The 5000-nt window shown below is 53.2% G+C and overlaps 1 non-coding gene across 1 annotated transcript in view; it reads right to left on the bottom strand.

Moving 5' to 3' along the window:
- LOC124587624 overlaps positions 1-780 on the bottom strand; it is a 1910-nt gene extending 1130 nt beyond the window's left edge. The window contains exon 1 of the ribosomal RNA XR_006975537.1: positions 1-780. This exon is cut by the window's left edge and continues 1130 nt beyond it. This is a non-coding gene — a ribosomal RNA (small subunit ribosomal RNA).
- Positions 781-5000: the final 4220 nt, after the last annotated feature.

Raw genomic sequence — 5000 nt, 5'->3', positions numbered from 1 at the left:
GCCTCGGGACGCACGAGCACGCACGAGGCGCGTCGCACGCCTTCAGCTCGCCCCACCGGCAGGACGTCCCACGATACATGCCAGTTAAACACCGACGGGCGGTGAACCAACAGCGTGGGACACAAATCCAACTACGAGCTTTTTAACCGCAACAACTTTAATATACGCTATTGGAGCTGGAATTACCGCGGCTGCTGGCACCAGACTTGCCCTCCAATAGATACTCGTTAAAGGATTTAAAGTGTACTCATTCCGATTACGGGGCCTCGGATGAGTCCCGTATCGTTATTTTTCGTCACTACCTCCCCGTGCCGGGAGTGGGTAATTTGCGCGCCTGCTGCCTTCCTTGGATGTGGTAGCCGTTTCTCAGGCTCCCTCTCCGGAATCGAACCCTGATTCCCCGTTACCCGTTACAACCATGGTAGGCGCAGAACCTACCATCGACAGTTGATAAGGCAGACATTTGAAAGATGCGTCGCCGGTACGAGGACCGTGCGATCAGCCCAAAGTTATTCAGAGTCACCAAGGCAAACGGACCGGACGAGCCGACCGATTGGTTTTGATCTAATAAAAGCGTCCCTTCCATCTCTGGTCGGGACTCTGTTTGCATGTATTAGCTCTAGAATTACCACAGTTATCCAAGTAACGTGGGTACGATCTAAGGAACCATAACTGATTTAATGAGCCATTCGCGGTTTCACCTTAATGCGGCTTGTACTGAGACATGCATGGCTTAATCTTTGAGACAAGCATATGACTACTGGCAGGATCAACCAGGGAGCTGCGTCAACTAGAGCTGAGCAGCCGGCCGCCCGGGAGTGTGTCCCGGGGGCCCGCGCGAACACGCAAGCGTCCGCTCAATTATTCTGCAAACAGGAGGAGGCTGAGCTCCCCTGCACAATACACCTCGAAACCCTCTCAGGTCCCGGCGGCGCGCAGCGCCGTCCTAAGTACTTGGTCGGGTTCGAGAGAGGCGCAATCGCCCGGAGTTTGGCGAGTAGACGCTTTAGGTGCGACCACCCGTGCTCCCAACTGAGCTTGCCGCTGCCGACAGAGGCCCGGGAGCGTGCTGTCGTGGCATTGCCGGCGGGAGACAACACGCGCCACCTACGGTGGCCGGCAGCTCCAACGCCAGCGCCACAGAAGGACAAAAGCCCCACTTGGGTGCCGAAGCGAACTCTCCCAGCACAGCGCACGCGCCAACACGTCCGCACAGCTGCGATACAATCCACCTGCGAGAACCGCAGAGGCGACCGAGCAGCAGACGGCGTCGCGGCGCCGAGCGCCGGGCGGCGGCGCATCCTCAGCGCACACAGTCCTCAATCGGACCAGCACACTGCAGATGTCCACCGCGCTTCGCACCGGGCCCGCGAGGACCTACTTTGGCCGCACGGCGCCGCGTGCAGGGTGCGCCGGCGCGCAGCTGCGCCGCCTGCCGCCTCCGTCGGCCGGCGCGCCTGCCACTGGCCGCCCCCACCAGCCGGCTGTAGCGCGTGCGCCCACGCACCGCGCGGCCAGCACGCCGGAAGGCCCCCCCTCACCGGCCGGGGACGGTCCCACCCAGCCACCGCCGCGTATCGCTTCACACCCACATGCCATTCACGTTCGTGGGCATGGTGGGTATCGCTGAAACAACCGGTTGGTAGCTCAACCGATCGTCGCCATCACTGATTCACCTCTAGCGAGAACAACCGCACCACAACGGTTTACCAGTTCTTCATTTGCGTAACGTCACCAGCAAACGTAGACGTCCATCGCCATTTGCAAATTCAACGATTGTTGCATGCCTGTGTCAGGTGTCACGACACACTATGTCTGCCCACATACACGCAACAACATGTGCACGCTTCGCGAACACGTGGAAGGTGGCCCCCGTACGTATGCGATGTCCATTGCGCGAACGACTGTCAACCGGCCTCTGTCGCATGTCGCAGATGTGGAACGCAGTGCACCATGCTATCACGGTGTGTGAGAAGAGACGACTACGTCTGACAACACGCGCCACTACATCAACAGACGGCTCATGCTGATCGCCATCCACGGCATACCATACTGCAATCCAGCTCTTATAGGGAGACGACACGTAGCTGAGTGCACAATATTTGGACCGTATGGTTCGCCGTTGTTGGCGCAGTCGTGGTACGGTCACACATGTACCACGATGTATCATTCAGTACATGAGGACCAATGTGCGGTACAGTGTGTGATTTGGACGTACAACATCAGCGGACAGTTGCCACAAGCCGTACCACAACGTAGGCTGTGCTTCGCCATGCGAATGCCAATGAACAACTGCGAAGGGCATTGAGCATGTACGTCCTGCCGCCATCCGCATTACAGTGTATAGCTGCAAGGTGTTTAACATGAAGCGATACTCTGGGGACCGGGCAGTGCGAGTAGCAAACTATATTGCGGGGGTTGCAGTTAGGCAACACTACACTAATTTAACGCGTCGTATGACAATTACAGAGCAGGTTAAGGCCCAACGTGTGTTGGGTTAAGGCCCAACGTGTGTTGGGTTAAGGCCCAACGTGTGTTGGGTTAAGGCCCAACGTGTGTTGGGTTAAGGCCCAACGTGTGTTGGGTTAAGGCCCAACGTGTGTTGGGTTAAGGCCCAACGTGTGTTGGGTTAAGGCCCAACGTGTGTTGGGTTAAGGCCCAACGTGTGTTGGGTTAAGGCCCAACGTGTGTTGGGTTAAGGCCCAACGTGTGTTGGGTTAAGGCCCAACGTGTGTTGGGTTAAGGCCCAACGTGTGTTGGGTTAAGGCCCAACGTGTGTTGGGTTAAGGCCCAACGTGTGTTGGGTTAAGGCCCAACGTGTGTTGGGTTAAGGCCCAACGTGTGTTGGGTTAAGGCCCAACGTGTGTTGGGTTAAGGCCCAACGTGTGTTGGGTTAAGGCCCAACGTGTGTTGGGTTAAGGCCCAACGTGTGTTGGGTTAAGGCCCAACGTGTGTTGGGTTAAGGCCCAACGTGTGTTGGGTTAAGGCCCAACGTGTGTTGGGTTAAGGCCCAACGTGTGTTGGGTTAAGGCCCAACGTGTGTTGGGTTAAGGCCCAACGTGTGTTGGGTTAAGGCCCAACGTGTGTTGGGTTAAGGCCCAACGTGTGTTGGGTTAAGGCCCAACGTGTGTTGGGTTAAGGCGCAACATAGGTTAGGTTAAGGCGCAACATAGGTTAGGTTAAGGCGCAACATAGGTTAGGTTAAGGCGCAACATAGGTTAGGTTAAGGCGCAACATAGGTTAGGTTAAGGCGCAACATAGGTTAGGTTAAGGCGCAACATAGGTTAGGTTACGGCGCAACATAGGTTAGGTTAAGGCGCAACATAGGTTAGGTTAAGGCGCAACATAGGTTAGGTTACGGCGCAACATAGGTTAGGTTAAGGCGCAACATAGGTTAGGTTAAGGCGCAACATAGGTTAGGTTAAGGCGCAACATAGGTTAGGTTAAGGCGCAACATAGGTTAGGTTAAGGCGCAACATAGGTTAGGTTAAGGCGCAACATAGGTTAGGTTAAGGCGCAACATAGGTTAGGTTAAGGCGCAACATAGGTTAGGTTACGGCGCAACATAGGTTAGGTTAAGGCGCAACATAGGTTAGGTTAAGGCGCAACATAGGTTAGGTTAAGGCGCAACATAGGTTAGGTTATGGCGCAACATAGGTTAGGTTACGGCGCAACATAGGTTAGGTTACGGCGCAACATAGGTTAGGTTAAGGCGCAACATAGGTTAGGTTAAGGCGCAACATAGGTTAGGTTAAGGCGCAACATAGGTTAGGTTAAGGCGCAACATAGGTTAGGTTAAGGCGCAACATAGGTTAGGTTAAGGCGCAACATAGGTTAGGTTAAGGCGCAACATAGGTTAGGTTAAGGCGCAACATGGGTTAGGTTAAGGCGCAACATGGGTTAGGTTAAGGCGCAACATGGGTTAGGTTAAGGCGCAACATGGGTTAGGTTAAGGCGCAACATGGGTTAGGTTAAGGCGCAACATGGGTTAGGTTAAGGCGCAACATGGGTTAGGTTAAGGCGCAACATGGGTTAGGTTAAGGCGCAACATGGGTTAGGTTAAGGCGCAACATGGGTTAGGTTAAGGCGCAACATGGGTTAGGTTAAGGCGCAACATGGGTTAGGTTAAGGCGCAACATGGGTTAGGTTAAGGTACAATATGGGTTAGGTTAAGGTACAATATGGGTTAGGTTAAGGTACAATATGGGTTAGGTTAAGGTACAATATGGGTTAGGTTAAGGTACAATATGGGTTAGGTTAAGGTACAATATGGGTTAGGTTAAGGTACAATATGGGTTAGGTTAAGGTACAATATGGGTTAGGTTAAGGTACAATATGGGTTAGGTTAAGGTACAATACGGGTTAGGTTAAGGTACAATACGGGTTAGGTTAAGGTACAATACGGGTTAGGTTAAGGTACAATACGGGTTAGGTTAAGGTACAATACGGGTTAGGTTAAGGTACAATACGGGTTAGGTTAAGGTACAATACGGGTTAGGTTAAGGCACTTGGGGGGGGGGGGGGCCCGGTTTGTTGATTGTGATTATCGTAAGTAAATGACTGCGGCATCATCTGATTTGCCACGTCAGGGTGCACCTTTGGCTCATAACAGGCGGCGCTCTGATTCCATGCTTGTGGCAGACCTGTGTCTTTCATTCCTGCCATTGTTTGTGTGGTGTGACAGGAGGCAGTATTGTGATGTTGGGTGCACCCCTGTCTGGGACATGTGTGGGTGTTGGTGGCTTAGCTGAGCAATGGTGGTTGTCGGAAGGGTGGGATATTCTGTTTTCCGAGTGGACCTCCCGGTCTGGTTATGATAGTGTGGATTGTCTAATGTGGCAGAGAGGATGCACTGGGTGTTGTTCCATGCTGGTGCTTACATATTGTCTGTGTGCCTGTTACAGGCAGAGAGTAGTGCGTGATAAGAGTGTCTGGCTGACGTGTGATTGTGAGCAGAGTCTTTCAGCATGTATACGGACAGGTCTATACATTATCTGTAT

The sequence above is a fragment of the Schistocerca americana genome, unplaced genomic scaffold, assembly GCF_021461395.2.
Source record: "Schistocerca americana isolate TAMUIC-IGC-003095 unplaced genomic scaffold, iqSchAmer2.1 HiC_scaffold_607, whole genome shotgun sequence".
Lineage (NCBI taxonomy): Eukaryota > Metazoa > Arthropoda > Insecta > Orthoptera > Acrididae > Schistocerca > Schistocerca americana.
This window is presented reverse-complemented; position numbering and strand designations above follow the sequence as displayed.